Raw genomic sequence first — 24,535 nt, forward strand, 5'->3', positions numbered from 1 at the left:
CATCCGATGACGTTTACATTATTCATCCTGGGCCGCGATTTTTAGAGAAATAGCTTTTCGAGGATCAGCTAATTGCTACGTGGTTTGTAATCCTATAACAAGTCTGGCCTAGATGAAAAGCTAGCTGAATATCAAGAAAATCGAAAATACTGTTTGTAGGTGGCTCATAAGTCAATCTTCAAACAATTACGGCACTGAAGTGATCTAGGAACGAAAGGTCGCGATGGATGACGAAAAAATTCAACTTTCACTTGGGATGGCGGGCTTCCTTCCTTGAAGGTTATCTTCACACGTTATTCTCCTAGGCGACGGTTCAATAACATCACATCTGCTGTGGCGGGTTTAACCAAAATAATAGGCAGGTCATTGTCGTTGATTGACTCATCGACATCATAAATGACACCTGACGAAGTGTCACTGTCCTGTGGTGTTATGTTGCGAACATTTATCTTGCATAGCACTTTGACTGTACTCAAGATATCCAGCGCTGCTCTGTACTTGGCTTGGCATCGACCGCGAGAATGTTCTTACGGGTGTTAATTCTTACATCCGTAATCTCAATCGGAACAAGAGCCTCTAGTGTGACAGATATGGCTTGCCTGTTTAGTCGATTCAGGTAGTCGGTCGGCGTCTCGTGCAAGGAGAGGATGGTATGAGCCATGTCATTGTTCTTTGCCATCACCGTCGTCCTTGTTGAAGACGAGGAGGCAGTGACGATTCTCCTGTTCCTTTTTTGGCTCACAACTGTCAAGTAATCACCGTCAACCGATAGATCTTCTCCTGAAGCAAAGTAGTACAGTATGGTGTCCTCGCTGCCTTTGTCGCTCATGAGGTGATTGCGTTTCCTCGGAGCGCTTGACGCTGTGACGTCTGTCTCGACCTGCTGTCTCGCTGACTCCGCTTCCATCGCTGAAGGTCTAGGGAGCGGCGCCTCCCGAAAACCCGCAAAAAATACTCGTAAGATGAGAGCAGTGGAAAACGGGGTTCCAGACAAGAGCCATTTCTTCGTCGTCTCCTAAACTAAGAGAGTAAGGTAGTTAGGACGTGCCCGGTTGGCTACCATACTCTTGGAGAGGAGGAAAATTCTGTATGACGAAGACTTCGCTGCAGTTAGTCTACTATTCTTTTTCATCTATGTGTTTTTAGAGGTCAATAGGTTTCTATAACACATGATCATCACAGATGCGGCGAATGCTGTGAGGCCACGCGGTCTTACCGCCACTTCACGAGCACGTTAGCCTACCGCCTTTTGCCGCAGAACAGCGCATAAAAGTGACATAAAACGTTGTGCTTGCATCACGGCAGAGGCACACGTGTGTACTGCAGTTCAGTCATACATACTAGCAGATATCTTTACATTTATTTTAAGCACAAGCTTCGCGATTCTTTGCTTATTTTTTCATCCACGGTTCTACTTCGTTTGATATGGCGTCTCCTTCAGAACTCACCAATGATGAATTTCTCTCTGTGGTGTTTTCAGTAATCGAATTCCAATTGCGCTATGTCCGGTGTGGAAAAAAAATTGAAAGAGTAGGGAACGAGGACGTATTACGCTAAAGAATATGTCGCCTTGAAAAAGACAAGTCCACTTGTCGAAACGCTGGCTTCCACTTTTACCTTGTTCTCGTTTTGTTCATCGTCTTAAATTTCCATCTTCGGCGTTCTCCGTGTTTTCTCTCACACAGAATCTGTATTACCTGAAATGTGTAGCGGTCGGTTTTCTCGTATAGCAAAAGCACACGAGATTTTGACGTAGCTCTGACCACTGAGAATGCGAACTGAGTTAACGAACTGAGCATGGATGAGGGGGCTCTCGCAGTGGGTCCCAAGAAGTCGCAGAGAAAAAGAGAACAGGGGTCCCCACGGTACTGGTTCCAACTCCACGGTTCTATGAATTATAGCGGCAGAATGCATCACCGGCAGTGCCTTGTAATCTCCATACACAAGTTTTGACAACAGGTGATTGGGGGCCCTTTTCACTACACTACGGCTTCAACCGACTTTAGACTAACATTCAGTTCACCTAAAGGCATCCATAGTCCTATTGTAGAGTTTAGGAAGCAGGGCGTGAGTAGCAAAATCTACTGCTGAGCTCTGGGGCGAGGCCTCTATAGCAATTTCGGCAATCCGAAGTTCATGTAAAGGGGGCTGTCAAGCCCAACGCATCGTCTGGACAACATGCTTTGGTTTGTTTATGTTCGCGCTGTTCCGAATGTCAACCGCGCTTGCGTAAACAGGATCGGCGGACTAGAGAATAAACGTACGGCGATGGGGGCTCACGTGTGGGGTCCAGACGCCGCAACGCCGGCTGGAACCTGAGAGGCGGGCAGCAGTGTGTTTGCTGCAACAAGAGTCGGCGACTCAGCATGCTAGCGCGGAGAGGCCGAACAACTCTCAACGCACCATCAACGTGCATTCCATCTGCGTGTTGTCTCGATATCAAAAGCAGAGCTGCCCTGACCGTGGGAAAAGCGTTCGCCACCATGGTGTCTGCGGGTGAGACTTGTGCGATCGTCACCGCCTTTACGGGAGGGGGGGGGGGAGCGTTTACGTTAAGCGATGCCGAAGTGGGCGATTCCTCGTAGATGCGCCCTCTTTTCGGGTCCACTGTTAAAACCAGTGACTAATCCCAGATGTATACATACGCGCGGAAGACTTTGTGGAGAAGCACTAGCTTCAAAAACTGAGGACGATACAGGTGGCGCAGTGGCGGCTATCACGCCAAGCTATGTCCTCTAGGGCGGACGAAGGCAAGGAGTGACCCACAGAACGCGATGATTGCTGTGGGCACGCCATATGAGACTACTGCTAAGTTTCGAACCATTGAACAATTACTGTGAAAAGAGAACTGTCAACTGATTGGATTTTACTTGACACATTGATTGGGGAAGGACATTTAATGAAGGAAATTTCCCACGTTTGGAGAATAAGATAGCTGTCCGATTTTCTATATATGGTCTAAAAGAGTTAACTTACTTTGCCAGCAGTAGCATAAGAATTGCCTTTTTTTTTTGCAAATAGATAAGTTTGCCAACAGGAGTCTGGCGGCGTAAACAGTGTCACGTACAAGACAACCTAATAGGCCCATATGTCACTGGGAGACAACTCGCGGATAACCTGTCGAGCACCAAAAGTTCCACTGTATTCTCGGTACGGAACCAGTGACAACTCTCGCGAGACAACTCTGTTCGAAATTTCCGGCAAACGCTGTTCCTATAGAACGTCGCATTTTCTCCACATCTGTTAGAAACACAGGTCAAACATAAATTGTGGTATAACAAAACTTCGAAGAGACAAAGTGACAAAAAAAAAACAACGACGAAAGGCGGGGAGGGGGAGGGGGGGTCAATCAGTCGGACACCCGGTTATACCTATACCTGCACGGGGCAAGAGTGATGGCGGATAAAAGAAAAAAAAAATGCGGCAGAACTCATCTACGATTGCCTATGCAATCTGACTTCGGCTTGTTCATTGTGTTTATAAAACCTACGATTTCGCTCCGGAGCTCGAATCGTTTTGGTCAGAGCTGCTACGCTTTTTGGTTTTTCCTCGCCGCGCACTGGATGCTCAACATCCCGGCCAATGGTACGGGGAGGGGTGCCGAACAGCCGCACATTGGACGGCCATTCATTAGCGCGCTTCCCCTTCGCGGCGCCGCTGGCAGGCACGTCCGATGAGCGATGTTTACGACCCCGGCTTATCCTTACAGGAACAGGTGAAACGCGCAGTTTCCGCAGTAACACGTGCGCCTTCGCCAGAGTGGTCACACAGGAAAGCCCGCATCGCGCTTGTTTACCTTTGCCCTGACGTGGGGGGAAGGGGGGGGGGGAGTCCTGGTATCCTGTTGAAGAAAAAGAAAAAAGCAAAGAGGATAGAATGACCCTGGCATGGGCTGGTGAATAGTAGAGACGATGAAATTTATGATCATCCCCGCGCGTTCTTCTTTTTCTACCCTTCTTTTTCGCGGGTGTCGGATTACTATAGATGTAACTTACCTTAGTTTATCCTGACCACGTTAAGAGAACCCTAGTCACCGAGGCTGCTATACGTTTGGCAGGAACGCTCCTCATTTGCCTTGACAAAAATTGTTTTTATAATCGTGCGTAAGCAATCCCTAATGCTAAATACCGCATGATGCTAACAAGAAGGCGTGCAGATCCCGAAAAAAAATAAGATAATTGAATATACGATAGAAGTCAGGAATAAACAGGAAGTGCTGCAACAATAGTTACATGTGACGTATAGCTATAGAAACACTGTCGGGAAATCTGGACATTTCCCTATGTTGGAAGAGTAATTACGATCAACGTAACCGCTCTTCTAACAACAACTTGAATTATGCTATCTGCAACAGGCGGTCTTCAAATATTCCGCAAAATTTAAAATAAGCACCCCGTTTAACACTTCCACAACGTAACCGATATGCGGAAGTGTTATAAGGGGTGCTTATTTTTTTAATAATAAATTATAGGGTTCTGCGTGCCAAAACCACTTTCTGATTGTGAGGCACGCCGTAGTGGAGGACTCCGGAAATTTCGACCACCTGGGGTTCTTTAACGTGCACCTGAATCTAAGTACACGGGTGTTTTCGCCCCCATCGAAATGCGGCCGCTGTGGCCGGGATTCGATCCCGCGACCTGGTGCTCAGCAGCCTAACATCATAGCCACTGAGCAACCGCGGCGGGATGTGCTTATGTTTAAGTTTTTTGGAATATTTGAAGACCGCCTGTTGCAGATAGCATAATTCAAGTCGTTTAGCTGGATTATTCCGAGGGGCGGACATTACTTGCACGGCAAATCGAAACACGTTTCAAGTACTTAACAAACATTCGCTAAATAACTTTTTAAATAATTACTTTACGGCACATATTACAACTTACGAATTGTAGACGGTGAGGTTGCAAAACGAATCCAATTAGAATGATTTCCCAGAATAACAGCAGTTGTGAGATATGCGCCATCAAATTCGCCGTAACAGTGCACAATTGTTCCACTTACTTCATTAACAAAACGCTATTTTATGGATTGAAGCTGAAAAGTAACTGGAACGACCATGTATTTCGTCCCAAACTTTGGGAAATATCTCGAAACTGATTTCATCCTGGAAGTTCATTTTAAGTGGATACGTCTTGCTAACTCACCGGCGACAATTCGTAAATTTCAATATGTGCCGCAAAGTAATTATTTAGCAAACAATTTGTAATCTTAAATTAGTTGGATATGCGTTTGGATTTTTCATGCTAGTAAATGTTCGCCTCTTCGAATAATGTAGTTAAATGACACGAATTATGCTACCTGCCAGAGGCGATGTTTAAAAATTCCGTAAAACTTAAAGATGATCACCCCGCATAGAGAGAAAACTTGTTGATGCTGGCAAGCTGGCAACGAAAAAAAAAGAAAACGCAGGGAAATAGCGGCATTTGTTTAAGAAAAAAGTAAAAATATAGAAGTACTGATGAAAAGATGAGTAGGACGCGAGCGTCTATATGTACGCCTGCTAATGAGTTTCCCTCAAATACTTCCAGTACCAGTGCATATTGGTTTATCGATAGGCTTCAGGAGTATGTAGAAGACCTCGCAAAACAGACGCCGACACGAAGACAGAAAGAAGCGCTGAACTAATATCTGAACATTCATTTGCAAAACAACGACGAATACAAAGGAAATCCTGTCCAGGCATGCTTTACATTACAAGCAAATGAATTTAGCATTCTAGCAGCGGAGTGTACGGAACGGATGTGCATTCATCAACTTTTTTACTTTATCTGAAAATCTTCTACCGTTTTACTTGCGTTTTACTTGAAGCAGGCTGGCTGCTGTTTTAACGAGCGTTCAAACAACACAATAACTCATTTAGAAGCGCACCATCACATCTTTCGGTGCATCTAAAAATTCTCGTGGATGTAATTCTTTGATGAAAAAAGAAAGGAAAACTGGCGTGATAAAGAAGCCCTTGAATAAAGATACACCCCTTCGTGCGCGCACACACGCGCACACTCGCACACGCACACACGCGTACGCACACACACACACACGCACAAACATGCACACACGCACTCTCATGCACGCCCACACACACGCACACACGCACGCGCACACACACGCGCACTCACGCATACACACGCACTCACTCTCACGCCCACACGCACTCTCACGCACGCACGCATACGCACACGCGCCCTCTCATGCGCACGCACGGACACTCACCCGCACACACATGCATACATGCGCACGCACGCAAACGCACATGCGCACACGCGCACTCTCACACACAAACAAACAAACACACACACACACGCGCGCGCGCGCGCACACGCACACACGCGCACACACACACACACACACGCACACACACACACACACACACACACACACACACACACACACACACACACACAGGCACGCAGACGCACTCATACGCGCACACACACATGAACCCACGCGCACGCACACACACCGCACACTCACGCGCACACACGCACACACGCGCACTCACGTACACACACTCACCAAGAAAAGCCTTGCAGATTACTGTTACATCCGTCTTTTCCGCTACTTAGCGCCAGATATTGATTTGCTTGAAACTGTTGTTGGTCATTTCTTGCAACAGTGTGCGCGCAGAAGCTGTATTCCGTTTACATTCTTCGTTTTCACACTAAGACGTTCAGTTGTAAGTACATCGCCTGTTCCGCGGGTATGAATGTTCTTTGGGCTTGTCTGCCTATTTACACTCTCTTCTAGCTATGCCTTTCTATCAATTGGTCCAATTCCTGAACGTTCTGAAGGCTTTAGCAGAATGTTTCACATTGGCGATAGCCCGGCCCACCATGTTCTCCGTCACAGTCTGGCTGTAGCAGTTTTTTCTTTTGTTCATTGTCTGTTGTATCAATGTTGGACGAGTTAGCTGGACAAGTAACTACTGATATACGTGTAAGCACGAAGTACTGCAGAGGAAATGCTATAAAGCAAAAGAATCCTTTTGAGGCTTTCCTTTGCGAGGTTTCATGACACGGAGTGGAAGCTTCGGCGGTGAAGTTATTCGCCTAAATGTTCAAAATATTTTTAAAAACAGCCAAGGAGCATTGCTGAACCTTTAACGCCGTAGAAGTGCCGTTGTCTGTTGCAACGGTAGTTCTTGAAAAGTCGGCACGTGCATTACTTTGGAGACATTTTTTACGTTCAGCACCGAGGAAGGCGCGAAGGACACGAAAGGAAGACACGAACAGGACGTGCGCTAGTGCGAATGCATGTCATACGGCGCATGTGTTTGCCTATTTCTTTCGCACTCTCCGGGTCTTGTCCTGAGCTAAGGGAAGAAATGGACTACTTTCAATATCTATCGAAGACTTACACGTTTTTTCAGTTGGAGTTATATATTCACTAGCGCTTCGGCTGCGGAAATGGTGTCTCTTATTAGTTCAGAAAGTATGCGTTTGCGGCCGAAACATTACCGAATAAACAGATTCAAGTGGGTCTCTCGCGTAGCCTGTGCACATATCACGCATGCTTCGACAACACGACCAAATGCACGACGGCATTCGGCACATCGGCCCTCCATCTGTACTGGCGCTCTTAAGGTGTCTTGCACGCCGGATTAAAGGGTAGGCGTCGTAGCCAAATGGCGGCACACGTTTCCCCTTGTCTCGGTGCGGTTTCGGCAGCGGAGACCGACAAAGCGGGCCGCACCCGGGCGTACGCAGGTTAAGCAGCCGAGGAGGTTGTCGGGGCAAACACGGGCGCGCTATCAAGCGGGCGGCGCGGCTCGCATCGGAGGAGGACGAGTATCGTGTTCGAGAGCGCCCGGCCTGCCGAGAGGTGTTGCGCGCCGGCGGAGGGGAGCGACGCGCCGAGAAACAGCCGCGCCGTTCCGCCCCCCTCGTCCATCTTCCACCTGTGGACGCGCCGCTAGGAACCGTTTAAAAATAAAGGCGGGCCTCCCGACAGAACAACAAACGGCCGGACCCCAGCAGCCATCTGGGCGGCTCGCTGCGGAGACGGCCCGCGCTGGGGAAACGGGCTGGCGCGCTTCCTGCCGCCTCTCGCTCGGTGACCGACGGATCCGTTTTGCGTAAAAACCACGAACTTTGTATCTGCGGCCGCCGCTCACGCCCCACCGCCGCCGTGCGGTGAAGGCAGCGCGCGCCTCTTCGCGCCGGAGTGAATAAACTTTGCGGCGGCGCGCGTACGCGCCGCCGCGCTGTTTACCGCCTCTGTTTTTGTTTCTTTAGCGCGCGCGCCCGAGTGAGCGCCGACCAAGGCGTGCGTCCGTACATCGGATATTATAAAGGAAAACAAGGTCTCTGCTTAGCGAGCTTACGTTGCGCGTCATGGACGCAGCGATTGTCCGCTAGTATGCGCAAGGCGCGGCATAGGAATTGTTTCGAACAGACGTGAACGACATCCCTTCTTGCGCAGCCTTAATCATGTTCCCGTGTCTCTTGATAAAGCCGCCTCACACGCACATGAGCATGTAGGGGAAAGAATGCGGCGAGGTCATTTCGAGCGAAGGCCGTCCATTTGGCAGCAGGAAGTCAGCACGTATACACGTAAGGAAAACTTTTCATTTTAGGGGGAAAAAAATTTGAAAGCCCGCGTAACGAAACGAGTCTCAAATTTTCGTCACTGCTTATTTAGTATAAGGACTGTTAAACTAAAACGAACTTTCTGTATAACAGGCCATTTATGACTTCGAACACGCTGTGCTGCTTGTGGCATATATGGTGCCCGTAAAGTTGGTATCATTAGCCACATCGTCGTTATCTTTAGTCACTGGGACGATCGTCAAAACTGGGAGCATGCAGGCATAATTTGCGGGATCTTGCACGAAGTGCGAATGAAAAGGTTGGATGAATGATGCGCTTGCGTCAAGTTTCGCTAACATCTATGGATAGGATAGGAATAACTTTAATAAAGTGCCGGCAAACGACGATTTAACGAGTCGTGACGCTGTCCAAGCGTCGACCCGGGGTTATACTCTACTTTGCACTTGCCCCGTTGGGCCTGTTTGTAGTGGGCCACGAGGCTTGTGCTTTTGGAGCGCACCCTGGGCCTACTGGACGGCCCATAGTTGTGAGTCCTTGTCTGTAGACTGCAGTGCACTTTGAAGTTCTGGCGGGTAAGTCCTGGAGGTAGCTGCCGTCGGGAACCTGGCACAGTCCCACATGATGTGCCATTGCTCCGCCGGACCCGCTGCACAAACACCACACAGCCCACTCGGATAGAGCTCTGGGTGAAGCACGTGCAGCATTGCGGGGGCGAGGAGTGACGCGGTCTGTATTTGCCTTAGGATTACGGCCTCCTCCCGACTGAGTGCCGGGTGGGGAGGCGGCATTGTCCGTCGAGCTAAGCGGTAACACTTGGTTACTTCGGCATAATTAGTCAATCTGTCCTTGGTTTCGAACCACCACACGGAACGGTCACTCTCGAAATAACCTTTAGAGAAATGTTCAGTTTGTTCGTAAGGAAGGAATTCCTTGAACAAAAGTAAAATTATTAACTTTGGTATGCTGGTACTAAAGCAAAAATAATCTAACTGGCTGCTACTTGCAAGCTTGGGCGACGTCGAAGGGCTTCCTGAAGTGATTCCTGAAAGTCGTCATCAGAGGGCTAGAGAGGTTTCTGACGAGTCATGAGCGCGGAACTTTATGTGAAATTATAACGTAGATTATCTCCATAAAAAATAGATAAGAAGAACAGGAAAAATAAAGAAAGAAAACAGTAAACAAGTCCGTGCATTGTGTCTTGATAAAGAAACGAGATCAACGCGTGCGATACAGTGCAAAGGTGTGCTCCAAATGGAAATAGTAAATAAATTTGTTAAATTATAACTGTGGCAGATCGAATACACTTGTTGGAATCTACGTTACGTGAAGTTTTTTTCTTTTTAAATTGTGCCAACTAAATGCTACGTGAAAGACACATCACGAGCGCAGTTGTATTTTATTTCTGTCTTCTGTATGTTATAGGGCTTCTCCTGAAATGGAAACAAAAGTCCACATGACCTTACGTATTCGACGAGAATGCCGGTGACTTGCAGGCAAATGCGACGTTTTGCGACTGGTGAAGGAAGCATTGTGAAAAGAGGTGTATATGTACAGAAAACAATTAAACATAACGATGCATGTTCGCCGCGTCAGCACCTCTGACAAACACGCGATCAATCAGTCACCTTCACCACGCGTCCCACGCGAAATCAGTGACCGCGGAGACATAACGCCGAGTCTATCCTGCGCGATGTTCCTTCTCCTTAATAAATGTCATTCGTCCTATAACTGTTCCCGGCGCTTTTTTCTCTCCCCGCCACAGCTGTGTCGGAGACCCTACCGCTCCGTGTATTCGGAGAGACACCGACGCCAAACCTGGAGGAAGAGGCAGAGAAGCTAGATCCATATGCTATAAGCCTGAACGACGGTAATGCGATAGCCTTATCGGGATTATCAGGACCACATTGTCTGCAGGATCAACTCGCGTAATAACCCCAGTAAAACCCTTGCGAAGACAAGTACCGTGCGCTAATGTAAGGATCGGCCCACCAAGTCAGCGCCTTGATTGCAGTGTCGACCCAGGCCGCTATTTTGTAGCGATGCCTTATGCCTTATTCGAGGGAAGAAGACGAAGTGCCTTTCAGGCAGAACGCCGAGTCTTCCAGCTCTACTCATTTTGTGCATTTCTTGGACTCTGCCTTGAACTGCTGTTTCCTCCTTAACTGCGACGGAGATGGACTCTCACGCGCGTCCGCCGGACTCGGCAGTGCCCGCGGCGGCTGCCTCCAGGAAGCGCAACGGCACCGAGAGCGACACTGACAGCGACGACACGATGCAGTACTATGTCAGCAGTGAAGATTCTTGTGACGACACCTTCGAGCTGGTGCGGAGTCGTAAAGCGAAGCGAAGATTTCTCAGCGCATCATCGAATTCGAGTGAGTCCACCGTGAGATCTTCGCGTAATACCGAGGAGCTCACCATCCTGTTCGCGCCAGTTCTCGCCACTGACAACCTAAGACGCCTCAACAGGCAAGCCGTGTCTTCACATCTAGAGGCGCTAGTTCCGAACGAAATCAAAGACGTCAGAGTGAACACCCGCAAGAACGTCCTAGCGATTGACGTAGAACACGCAGCTGCGTTGGATTCTTTGCGCAATGTCACGGAACTTGACGGGATAAAAGTCCGCCCTCATATTCCGCTGGGCAAACAAGTCAGTACTGGCGTCATTTACGATGTTGACGAGACCATTGTCGACTCTGATCTGTCGATCTTAATCAAGCCGGCTACCGAAAACACCATCATCGCAAACGCGTTTCGCCTCGGCACGTCACGGTGTGTTAAGATCGTATTTAAGGGCGAATCCCTCCCATCGCATGTAAAAGTGGGCCACTTTCGACACGCAGTTCGCCCGTTTATACCAAAACCGCTGCAGTGTTGGAAATGCATGAAGTTTGGACATGTCAGTAGTGTGTGCAAGAACACTACCGTCTGTTCTCGCTGCACTGGGCCACACACCACTAACACGTGCGAGGCCAATGTGCTGAAGTGCACAAACTGTAGCGGCCCTCATGATGCATCCTCGAAGGAATGCCCTTTGATACGAAAGGAAATGGCCATATTGAGAAAAATGGTTAGAGACCACTCGTCTCACCGAGAAGGAGCAGCATCGATTAAGCGACGACGATCACGTCGCCGACGTCGATCAAGAACCTCCAAAGCCTCTGCAGAACGCCAGCCGCGTACATTACCACCCGCTCTTCCGCCCCGGCCAAACACAGTCAGCTCAAAGGACACAGGTGCATCGAACAGCATGGCTGCTGACGCTTGGCCTGCACTCCCGCGGCTACATGCCCCTACTGAGCGAAACCAGAGCTCTACAGCAAAGGATACCTCATCTGTTCCTGATAAATTGTCAGACCAGGATCAACAAGTTGTTGTCATGATAAGCTCTCTGATGAGTGCTATTCGTGTTCTTCTGGACAAGCTACAGACACCAACAGCTCGAAGTGCGTTGCAAGTGCTGGATGCCATCAATCCGGTTCTTGAGAGCCTTCAGAAGTCCAGTGCTTGAGGGCTTCTACAGCAGAACCATGGCTCATCGACAGCAACAGCGATCGTTCCGGGATGATGTCAGAAGTGCCTCCATATTCCAATGGAATGCGAGAGGCCTGAGGTCACGTATTTCGGAGTTGCGGCAGTTCGTGTTTGACAACCACTTTCCTATACTGGTTATCTGCGAACCGAACTTATCAGCCTCCATAAGACTATCAGGATATGAACCTTTTGTTTCAACCACGTGTGTCCGTAGTAGTAAGGTTTTGGTTTACATCCGCAAAGACCTTACGTATTTTTCCCAACCCGTAGCGCCACACGACGGTAACCAATACGTCTGTGTTACTGTGAAAAAGAAGAGGCTGTCTTTTACTCTTATTGGCGTCTACCTATCCCCAACCAGTCAGTTTAATAGCAAACGACTAGAAGATATTATGACTGCTACTCCCGGTCCTTGGATAATAACAGGGGATTTCAACGCCCACCACCATATATGGGGAAGCTCCAGGATAAACTCGAGGGGCAGGTCACTAATATCATTTGCATCAGGCCACAACCTATGTCTTCTAAACGACGGAAGCCCGACATTTCTGCGAGGAACAACCTACAGCAGCTGCCTCGATTTGACTTTTGTGTCACGTTGCCTGACTTCGAGCGTGCAGTGGTTCACCGATATTGAAACCCATGGAAGTGATCACATTCCGACCTATGTGAGAATCGATGGACTAAACGCCGCATTACCGGTTGTATCTCGCCAAATCGACTGGTCAGTCTTTCAAGCTCGTGTAGAAGACACATGCAAGAAACGTATCGCACGCAAATTAGAAGAAATAATTGTTGACGCAATGCAAGATTGCACGCGTTGCTTCACACATTCATCAAAGCGTACAGAGAATGACATTGAGTTGGAAAGGCTTCGTGCACTTCGTCGCCGAGCTGAAAGGAGGTACAGGCGCACGAAGTCAATTCATGACCTCAGAGAAGCTCGGCGTATGCAAAAGAAGATAAAGCGGCGAATGGATAAGCTAGCGGATCAAAGATGGAAATGCTTTTGCGAGTCACTGGACCCCCGCAAGCCATTATCCCGCGTGTGGCGTACCCTACGGGGCCTTAGCTCAAGCCCCCAGCAACGACACCCTTTCAACGCCCTTGCTCTCTATGAAAACCGCCGTGAGGTAGAAATTGCGGAGGAATTTTGTGCGAAAGTCGCCGGCGGCACAGTTTTAGCCTTTGACATGACTTCAGGTGACATCCCCGGTCCACGAGATACAAGTATGGACGCTCCATTCTCTATGGAAGAGTTAGAAGCTGCTATGGCGCTCTGTAGGAGTTCATCTTCACCAGGGCCCGATGGGATAACATATAGTGCTTTGCGCCACCTCGGTCAAGAAGCACGAAGACAACTCCTCAGCATTTTTAACAGCTCATGGCGAGATGGTGTCGTCCCACAGGAATGGAAACGAAGCCGCCTGGTACCACTACTAAAAACAGGAAAGTCACCGCTCGAACTGGCGTCGTATCGGCCGATAGCACTTGCCAGCTGCGTCGGGAAACTCATGGAACGTATGATCCTCATGCGTCTCGAATGGTACCTTGAACACAACAAAATTTACCCTGACTCAATGGCGGGATTTCGACGAGGCCGTTCATCGATTGATAGTGTCATCGATCTGGTATCTTCTGTAGAACAACAAAAATCTCGGAAGCGATTATCAGCCGCACTCTTTCTTGACGTGAAAGGCGCTTACGATAATGTTTCCCATCAAACCATTCTCGACGCACTTCTCACAGTTGAACTAGGAGGGCGAGTATATCGATGGATCAGAAACTACTTGACACAAAGGTCCTTGTTCGTGCGTACGGAAGATGGTCCGACTACCGACCACTACACATGCCGAGGCGTTCCCCAAGGCGGTGTTCTAAGCCCTGTTCTTTTCAACCTCGCGCTTCTGGGGCTGGCTGAATCCCTCCCGGAAACAGTGAGTGTTTCAATATACGCCGACGACATCTGCATCTGGACATCAGCGGTCACTCGCCTGCAGGTTCGCGCAAGGCTACAGCAAGCAGCAACACAGGCATCTGACTATCTTCAGACACAAGGCCTTACCATCTCAACAGAAAAATGTGCGTTAGTCGCTTTTACGCGGAAAGCAATGTCTGGTTATCCAGTATACATCAATGGCCAGCCTATCAGCTACAAGAAAAATCATCGGTTTTTGGGTGTCATTGTTGACCGGGACCTCTCTTGGAGCCCTCAGGTTGCCCAGTTGAAGAAGAGGCTCACATCTATTGTTCACATCTTCAAGTTCATCGCCGGCAAAACATGGGGATCGTCAATAGGCTCCATGCTACAGTTATATCGAGCACTTTTTATCGGATTTCTACGTTATAGTTCTCCCGTGCTTGCTAAAATATGCAAGTCCAATCTTAGAGAACTTCAGAGCGTGCAAGCACAGGCACTACGTGTTTGCCTAGGCCTTCCGCGGAGCGCCTCAACAGCAGGAACCATTATAATGGCTCAAGACCATCCGATCACGACTTACATCAGCACCGACTCGCTCAGGGCGCATGTTCGTCATATTTCACGGATTCAATCAAGCTTTCTTGCCTCTCTGCCAGAACGACGACCACAGGCATCCTTCTCCAACGAGATCAGCAAGTATCGTGCCTCCCTACCATCGGGGTTTACACCATCAGCACGTTCAACCTCAGCTTTGTGGTGTTTAAAACAACCTCAAGTGCGTCTTACGGTTCCAGGAATAAGAAAGAAGACCGACCTATCTACCTTGGCCTTGAAGCAAGCAGCTCTGGATTGTTTGCACACTTCCTACTTTGACCGAGTCCACATATATACGGATGGCTCTTCCACCCAGACCAGCTCCACCGGGGCAGTGGTTATACCATCACGATCACTAAGCATCCGATACAAGATTTCTCACATGACAACATCGACCGGTTCGGAGCTTGTTGCCCTCCGAGGTGCCGTTGATTATATTAGCAACCAACCGGCTAATCGGTGGGCAATATTCTGTGATTCAAAGGCGGCCTTACAATGTCTTCTGTCATCTCTTCGTCGCGGGTCCTGTGAACAACTCGTATCGGAGATACGAGAACTTCACCATCACATGATTGCTAAAGGGCACGACGTCGTGTTTCAGTGGCTGCCTGGCCATTGCGGTATCTCCGGCAACGACCTCGCTGACGACGCTGCTAAGAAAGCACACGAAGGAGCAACCCTTGTTTCTATACCTTTATCACGTACTGACGCAGCCCAACACTTAGGCAAGCTAACGCAACGTATGACATTGGAGAAGTGGCACACGCCTGATTTCACTCAACATCGATTGCATTCCCTCGATCCATCTATGCAACTGCGGCTGTTACCAGGGCTTCCGCGTAATGAGGAAACAATGTTGTGCCGCTTACGCTTGGGCGTCGCATTCACGAATGCATATACGTTTTTGATTGGCATGGCTGATAGCGCCGAGTGCAATGCCTGCGGTGTCGAAGAAACTATCGACCATCTACTGTGCTACTGCCCATCATTTGAAAATCAAAGACAAGATCTCTGCACAACTCTCAACAAGTTAGATAGCAAACCGTTCACCTTGAACAAGATCTTGGGACCATGGCCTCGTATATCGCAGCTACAAAAGGCCACAAAAGCGCTGCTGCGATATTTGAAAGATACAGGATTGAGTGAACGTCTGTAATCCGGACTGAGTGACTGAACGATATCCCCGGTGGACTTTCTCTTCTTTCTTTAATCTTTCCGTCCCCATTTCCCTTTCCCCAGTGTAGGGTAGCCAACCGGGCTCAATCCTGGTTAACCTCCCTACCTTTCATTTATCATTTGCTCTCTCTCTCTCTTATGCCTTATTCTATGCTATTCTTATCATCCACCACACACGGCCGCCCGATCCCGCTGATAATGTGGGCAGACCGTCGCTCTGACCACTGGCCAAGCGCGATAAGCCTGAAAAAGCATAGAATCGGAAAAGGCATCGCTACAAAATACCGGCCACAGTTTGGCCTATTCGCAGGGTCGGCCCACTTTACTCAGCAAGAAACCGACGGACAGACAGAAAACCCGGAGAGGGAGGGGGGTAGGCAAAAGAAAGTTTCGCTTTAAAATCACAGCAGAAAGTTAGGGAGGTATTTAACGTTCTCGGAGAAGACTTCCAGATTGACAAACCTTAAGGGGCCATGACACCAAGCAAGCCTTCGAGCTTGAATTAAATAGCATGTTAAAGCACATGGTTCCTACAGCAAATTGGCAAAATTTGAACGTATTCGGTCAGGTAATAAATGTCTGTAAAAGATATGATAAGATATGAGATAACATATGAGATATCTTCTGCAAGCAAGAGCTGCAAAATGCTGCCCGTGCACATCTCCAGAACGACTAACTTACCAAGTCCATTACAATGAACTTTATTTCTGTACTCTTCTTAGAGGAGCGGTGCGCGTCAATCGGCATTTTAAATGATCGAGTAGTGGCATGATATTTCCGACTCTTTATTTTTTGAGCTAAATGGAGGTCCAGGACCTCCAAGCCATTGATAAAAATACTGGCAAGCCTCAGAGCCGCTTAAATAGTATAACATTGTAGCTTTTTTACAGCTCGTTTCAATTTCCTTTCCCCCGGAGGTAACTGTGTCCTTACGTCATGACACAGAATTTGCTGACGCGGGAGTAGGACATCCAGACGTTTTGTTTGTTTGAAGTTTATTGTTTCACGCAATGCAATCGCATTGTAGCTCGCTCCTGTTCTCTCGGTCGGCTCCAACGCTGCTACTCGGGGTGAGACTCTATGAAGCAGCATAGCAGACCTGCTCCCGCAGTGACAGCCTTCTGGGCCATGACGACACTACCCAGTCACCTCCCAGGCAATGATATGGAAACTACAGCACTAGAAAAACAATATATAATATACTTAGGGTGCTCGGAGGCTTTCCGGTACTTTTTCTAGGCTTTAGAGATCCATGACCTTCATTCAACGCAGGACAATGAGGCGTCGAAAGTATGCAGTTACTCCCTTATTAAAGAAGCTCACAACCAGTCTTTTAGAGACATCTCGCATTAGGGTTTTCGGTCCGCGGTGGGAAGGCTACGGTGTAATAACTCTCAATAGTGGCTGTATAACCGAATAACGAGTTGAGTTTTGCAAGGGCAATAATTCAACAACGCTCAAGAAATCATCGTCGCTAGGCAACATGAACAGTTACGCAGCCTGTTTAGAAAGCTTAGTTTACCATCGCCGTGAGTGTTCCGCATCGACGATAGCATTAGACATGTTGTGATGAAATAGACTGCTCGCATGCTGCGTCGTCGCAAGGATGTAGCCGATGTTGCAACGGCACTTTTTGCGAGAGTAGGATGCGCGTGCTCAGAGCAAGCACATGTGCCTGTTGGACGAGGATCGAAGCACAAAGTGTTCAATTTCTCGCACGCAGTGGCTCAAAAGATTGGAAGAGGCCGCGTCGGCATTCGCATACGGAACGGGGAAGGGCAGCCAGGCGGTTGTGTTGGTCTGGTCGGGCTTCAACGCAAGATGGGAGTTCGCAGCAACGTGTCTTTCGCTTCCGTTGCATAGCAGACGCACAGGTGTCGGCGAGAGCGTGCCGTCCGACGTCGAACAGTTCTTTCGGCGATGAAGTCACGTTGGCTTCGTGGGAACGCCACCGAACCGTGAGCGCGCTGTGTCCTTCACTATAGTCCTTGTACATGCCAGCACGTTGTGGAAATTTTTGAGCTTGCGTGGCGTGTGTCTCAGTCGTTTCTTGTTGACCGTGAAGGAGCCTTTGACCCCACTAAAGTTGCTCCTCAAACCGATATTATAACACCTGTAACAAACCAAGGCCATCTCCGAAGTGACAAAGAAAAATACGATTCACCGAATCTCACTACGCAGACTGACATGTAGCAGCGGAAGTACATTTCGCATGTACGAAACAAGGAAGGCTCGCAGAAACGATGATTAAAGTATTAAAGGGAAGAAACGTGTTACGTCTTACTAGTGTTTCGATTATATAGTGACTAAAAGAAGCATTTGTGGCCTTTCTCCACGATCCTCGGTGAACGTCGGATACTTGCACGTCACGCCGATATAGTAGCTATAACCTCGAGACATCGCTCGGGAGGCGAGTGAAACAAGCCGGTCTCGCGCGATACGCATGCCAAGGATGTAGCAACGTCTATCACTGGCAGAGCGCGAGCCGTCGCGGCCGACGACGAGACACTCAGCGCGTCTGCATAGGCGCGGGAGTTGCGCCGACAGCTCGAGGTTCGAAAATAACGAGAAGAATGCTTTCATCACCTCAGCGCGCCTCTTGTCCCACGCCTTTCTTTCCAGAGCGTGGCTCCTTCAATTAGGGGGCGGGCTTGCGCGGTTCAAGGACCAGCTGGCCCTCAGCCACCACCGCGCAGGACAAAAAAGGTGCGCATGCACGGAGCGGTCGGCGAAAAACAAAATCGACGCCGGTCGGCGAGGCGTGCGCGAAAAACACTCGAGGAGCCGCGGCGGCTTTCGTGCGCAGACGGAAAGCGATTCTCCGCCGGTCACGGAAGGCAAGCGGGGGCGGTGCAGCAGCTACTGCAGCAGCGCAAGGTGGCGGCAGCGGCGGCGGAATCGAGTTTTTCTCAGCCCGCGGGTGCTTCTGCCATTTAAATAAACAAACCGCGCCGCCACACAACAAACCGCGAACCGCCTGAAATGAGCGTCTCGCGACGGTGCGCAAAAGTTGTGGCCATTCTGCAGAGCTCGGCAGGCGGTGGTGGCAGAAAGGCAGCAGCTCCCGCTGCCCCCTTTTACTACTTGGGCCGCTCTTCTCTCGGCGCACACCTGGACCGGCGGCCCTCCGTCTCCGTGCGCGCGCACAGCGGGGCGGCAGCCGAGCCGCAGCCGCGATCGTTATTAAATGTACGCAATACCGCATAATTAAGGAACGTGCTCGAAAAGAACCGCGCCGCCGACCGGCAACCCCCTGCTGTGGCGCTAAGAAAAGCAAGAGACACAGCTTCGGCTCCTTCTCGCGTGTGTTAATATGAGGTCCATCCCCGCGCAGCAGCCCGTTTCCCAACAATTGAAGCCGGCGAACGCAATTTGGCCGCCGTTGGCTTGGCGGCGGCCACCGCTGGCTTGCTTCCCCGCACGGTAACTTTTAATCGCCGCAAAAGGACGCCAAACCCGAGCAGTCGCGCACCCCGGCTTCTTTTTTTCCCCCCTCTTCAGCCGGGAAAACGTTTCCCCGCCACCGCCGGCAGACACCGCCTCGCAACGCGATGGTTGAGACGGATGAACGCCGACCGACGCCAGGAAGATATGCGCCAGAGGAAGCCGCGTGCCGATAAGAAAATTGCGGGGAGGATCGTGTTAGCAAAGACATACGCGCGCACGGCTCTGTTGCAGGCAGCGAACGCTTCTTTCTCGGGGCCCGCTACATGTTTCGGGCTCGTGTAGCGCGCCTGCCACGAGACGTATATAGGCGGCACGCATCGCGCCGTCGCGGCTGCGCGTGCTTCGGTCGTGGCATTTCAAGTCTGGGAAGCCCCTTTCTGAAAGACGGAACGGTATCTCGTTGCTGGTATCTCGTCTTAGAAGCTATAAAAGACCCAACAGCGTGCAGCGATCCACAGGGCCGCTTGACGTTCTGACATTTCATAGATAAGGGCAAGCGCTACTACAGTTAAACCAAACTTACTCTTGCCTAAAGGGAGCTTGTTTCTCCGCACCACAGAGTAACTAAACCAATGGAATGTTTGTAGCACAAGAGCACTATTGTGAACGAAGTACTGTACTAGTCAAGTTTGTTAAAGGATTAAGTTGTGAAGACTGTGAGGATTGGGGGCTCAATCCCATCGCTCGTAATCAGTTGTCAAGATTGGAGTCGGGCAGGTAACTGGCCCATGCCGTCGTCCAACTTATCCACGCTGTTGAAGGGAAGGACTGCTTCTCATCGAGAACGAGGAATATGGGATTATTTACAGTATCTACATAAGGACGTTGCAGTTCATCAGTCTAGCATGACTGCGAGAAAAAGTGCACTGAGCAGCCGCACAACAGCGGTTTATAAACACTCGGTCCTCCCTCGATCCCAAGGTGAGGGAAACGTTCGCCCAGTCATCGTAAACAGGTCGCCTCTCTACGCGAGGGATTCCGCCCACACACTTCCACACAGGTTCACGGTCCTCAACCGACGTCAGACGGACTTCGTAGAACTCGGGGCTTACGTCAGGAGAGGCGCCTTTTATTCCCCGAGCTGACCCCCGCACCGCGGCCCTCCAGTTGCCCATTGCCTTGCGTCTTGAACGGTGCGTGGGAAGGGGCCTCGAACTACGTTCCCTCGGGGACTCCTTCACTCGCGGCAGGCCGGGTAGGCGGTGTCGTGTTCCGGCACAAAGCCTGCTTCGTCGAACTCATCTCGGCTCCTGCGACGGAGAGTCGAGGACGCGCGTATTGTCCTCCGGACACAGTCTACTTAGTGACGCCGTGGCTAGAGGGCTGCGGCGGCCTTCCAGGAAACGTTTGACGCCGCTGTCGCAACTGGCTGGCAAAACTTGCACCTCAGCAGGCCGTTCTTAACAAGGAATAACAAAGACGAAAATGAACACGACATTCATCTTGCGATGAGCGTCTTGAGACAGTCCTACCGTGAACGTCACTATACTGCGATGTTCAACACAATACTCACACAACGGCTTTTAGTGTTATGCAGGAGTATGCATGAGCACTTCAGGTGAGATTGGAATATTCCTAAACGTTTCCAGGAGTGCCAGGGGTTCCGCTCAAGGTCATGTGGCATTCGCCACACTTATTGATAAATCTAGCTGGGGCTCGTAACTGCTCTTCACTGTATTTTACTTAACGCAATCAAACATTCAATAGAGCTTGGGGACTTATTTTTCGCGTATTCAACTAAGGTATTAAGCTCGCAATCTCAGCCGTAAATTGTAACACTGTAAATTGGAGCACCAAAGATAAAGGTAAATATGATTTCACCAATGCATGCTGCCCGTTTACAAGGCAGTCTCTGGCACTGATTAAGTTCTAATAAGCAATGGATTTAACGTAAAAATTCAATGGATCCCATCCCACGTAGGAATTGAAGGAAATGAAAAAGCTGACGCTCTTGCACGCCTAGCCCTGACATGTGTCCCAAAAGTAAGAGCGCCAAACATTTTTCAGAACCTTAAGGATGCAATCCGCGTTCACTTTAGGGCGATCCACTGGGTTCCATATCAAGCTTGTGTGACCCATGGACTTACTCGCGAATAAGCAACGCTGTGCTATCGCATCAGAACCGACTCGGCGTACACCCCGGCCTGCTTATTCAGGACCGGACGATGCGCTTCCCCGCTCTGTGCCTTCTGTGGTGATATCGGCGACAGCGAACATTTCATTTGGCTATGCGTGCATTTCGACACAGAAATAAAAGCGATGGTCAACAGATTGCAAAATAATGGTACGAGTATTTCGCACAGGACGTTTGAAGACGTCGCTTTCCCCGAAGGGCTCGCGGCAATCAGGAAGAGAGTGCAGCGACTACTGATTGCCTTCATTCGAGACACGGGGCTCTTCGACACCTGGTGACACACAAAGCGACACTCGTAGGAGGCTCAGGCGCAACAATTGCCGGCTATGTATGCCAGGCAAACCTCGCCTGCTGCAACACCACCCCCACCATGCTGCCTGATTCGCGGAGTGAATCTTGAGAGATAGGTAATTTAAGGGAAAGGCAGGGAGGTTAACCAGGCTGAGCCATATTGGCTACCCTGCACTGGGGAAAGGGAAATGAATGATTAGAGAAAAAACAGAAGTTCACAGTGATCACGGACACATGCGCATTGAAGCGTTCATCGTTCAGCGCTTGTTAAGAAACGAAGCAGCGCTGTAGTGGCTTTGCGGATTGCATACGCACGAGACCATGGTCCCAGGATGTTCCCTTCTGTAAAAGGCCTGTGATCTAAGTGCTCTACAGCTGTCCGAAAAGTAATCCTCTCATCATCGTATAATGGACAGTCATACATGAGCTGTTTTGAGGTTTATTCTATGACCACGGGTGTTGCAATTGGTACGTCTGCCTTTCTAATTAAAAATGAATAGGTGTTCATAAACGAAGCACCTACTATCAGGCGACGCACTGAAGTTTCACCACGTCGAGTAAACGGGGTAAAATTTGCGACTTCATGCATGAATACATGGTATGTAGGCGCCGGTTAGTGTACTCGATCAGGTGTGTTCCACTTCCATGATGAGAAGGTAAGGACGAGACCACTTAGGTACCGCGCTGAATCCGTTCTCACAGGGGAATCCTGGTGCTTTCGCTTTCTTCATATGCTTCACGGGTGGCTTTGTCGGCGCTTTCATTGCCGATTATATCTAATACAATACTCCGGTAGACATTCAAATAGTATGTCGTGGCCTCTCAATCGGTTTTATGGTAATCTAATTTAATTTGTGAAATAATTTGTTCATAAGGGCCATGAGGAAGAGCTTACATGATAGCTTGTAGTGCTGCCTTTGAATCGCAAAATATGCCCAGAGGATCGGCGAGTGTCGATTACCATAAAGGACTGCGCTACGGGGAGACAAACTCGGAACCTGTCAGTGGTGTGATGTGGCTGATCAAAAGCCGCGATAAAGAAAGATAGAATAAAAATGGTGGCTTTCTCATCGCACCAACAAACTTTTTTAGCATAAGTCTGTAATTAGAAACTGAGAGAGTGGACGCCTCTTTCATTATTTTCTTATGTCTCTTGCACAACTCTTCGTTAACTGTAAGGCCACTCGCAGTGAAGCGTTACTGAATGTCTTCTGTTTTTTGTCAAACATTTTGATAATATCCTACGGGCCAGAAATTAATTTAATTGCGGCGTTTTACGTGCCAAAACCATGAATGAGGCACGCCATAGTCGGGGATTCCGGATTAATTTGGACCACCAGGGGATCTTTAACGCGCCCCCAAAACACGGGACACGAGCGCTTTTGCATTTCGCCCCCATCGAAATGCGGCCGCCGCGGCCGGGTTTCGATCCCGCGACCTCGTGCTTAGCAGCGCAACGCCATAGCCGCTAAGCCACTGCGGTAATATATAGGTAATATATAGTGACGTTCAATTTAAGTGATCGTTATCGATGCAAACATGCGCATCAAACCAGCAGAAATATCCATGAGCGCCGAATGCGCACCACAGCTAGCTTATTCGCCGAAATCCAATTTTGCTCTTTGAAACCTTTCGCCGCGCGGTATTCCCTTTTCATACCAAGTAGGGCGAGACGAAGATGGCAGGAAGCTTTGCTGTCGCGAAATTGCCAGAGTCTTGTAAAGTTGTGTCAAGAAGAAAAAGGAAAGAGCAAGAGGCAAAGCTAGCATTTCACGAAAATGCGCGAGTATTGATGCATAAACGGAAAGCCACAGAGGGATCACGTCCTTCTGCAACGGCGAGAAAACAAAACTAAATCAAACAAATAAGAAGTTTCGGCAAAGGAACGACGCCAAAGAAAAGACGCGAACTCTAACCAGAGCAATATCGTTACTTGCAGGCTTTCATTTTTCACCCTTTCGCAATCCGTGTTTCTTTGGGGAAGCAGCTTTCCCACAACACACACTCATCTCGATGTTCTTATGCCCTTTTCCTTTCATACTTTTCTGTCGCTTCGATTACGCTCGCGCGCAACAAGCGTCCCGCACGCACTCTTCTTATACGCGCTTGTTGTCGTTGACCCGGACGTCTCACGCGGGAGGGCGCTCGGAAATTTACATTTTAATCCGGCGTGCTCCACGTGTGAGCTGAATGCTTGATGTAATAATAAGAAGGTAAAACGGAACCTCCGTTCCTCGCTTGAACGTGAGGGCACAGCCAGAGACTCAGAGAAACGGGCGTGAAAAAAAAAAATGGATTCAAAATGAAAAGGCAGGAAGGATTGAAGGGAAGCAGCGGTGCACAGCGGTGAAATCTCGGACAAGGCGGCGAGAGGAAAGACCTCCGCCCCCGTAAAGCCGCAGTAAAAACGGATCAGCGCCCCCCGGCAGGCTCAACAAGTTCGAGGGGAGCAAAATCGAAAGGGTGATGACATGACGTGGCTTTCAATAAATGGTCCCGCTCTTCACAGATGCTCTTGTTGGGCAGGCAGAGCTCGTGAAAAAGAGGGAATGCAAAAAAATGAAACAGAAAGAAGGAACAGAGTGGCTTGCACGTCGCAATCGTTGCCATCAGTTCTCTCTCTCTCTCTCTCCTGTTCCCTCTCTTGTGCTGCTTATATTCGCTAGCTGTCTTTTTTTCATATTTATCACTCTTTGCATAAGTTTCTCGGCGACGAGCTTCCGACCAGGATTTCAAATTCAACTCGAAAGAGTATGCAAATAAGCAAAGCATCGTCACCTTTGGCACGCGAGCACATATTTCTCAGGGCCACATTGGTGCTGCTGCAGAGTTGGCATGCAAGGTATAGATTTTTTTTTTCTTTCGCCTTCTGGTACTCATATTTTAAATCTAACA

General features: G+C 49.3%; 2 long non-coding RNA genes across 2 annotated transcripts in view; both read left to right on the plus strand.

Annotated features, from left to right (window-relative positions):
- The first annotated feature begins 8,377 nt into the window (after nucleotides 1–8,377).
- LOC139054199 (uncharacterized) overlaps nucleotides 8,378–24,535 on the plus strand; it is a 125,445-nt gene continuing 109,287 nt past the window's right edge. Inside the window, exon 1 of the long non-coding RNA XR_011511072.1 lies at nucleotides 8,378–8,546. This is a non-coding gene — a long non-coding RNA (uncharacterized lncRNA). The remainder of the gene's footprint in view (nucleotides 8,547–24,535) is intronic.
- LOC139054200 (uncharacterized) overlaps nucleotides 17,406–24,535 on the plus strand; it is a 51,043-nt gene continuing 43,913 nt past the window's right edge. Inside the window, exon 1 of the long non-coding RNA XR_011511073.1 lies at nucleotides 17,406–17,726. This is a non-coding gene — a long non-coding RNA (uncharacterized lncRNA). The remainder of the gene's footprint in view (nucleotides 17,727–24,535) is intronic.

The sequence above is a fragment of the Dermacentor albipictus genome, chromosome 1, assembly GCF_038994185.2.
Source record: "Dermacentor albipictus isolate Rhodes 1998 colony chromosome 1, USDA_Dalb.pri_finalv2, whole genome shotgun sequence".
Taxonomy (NCBI): Eukaryota; Metazoa; Arthropoda; class Arachnida; order Ixodida; family Ixodidae; genus Dermacentor; species Dermacentor albipictus.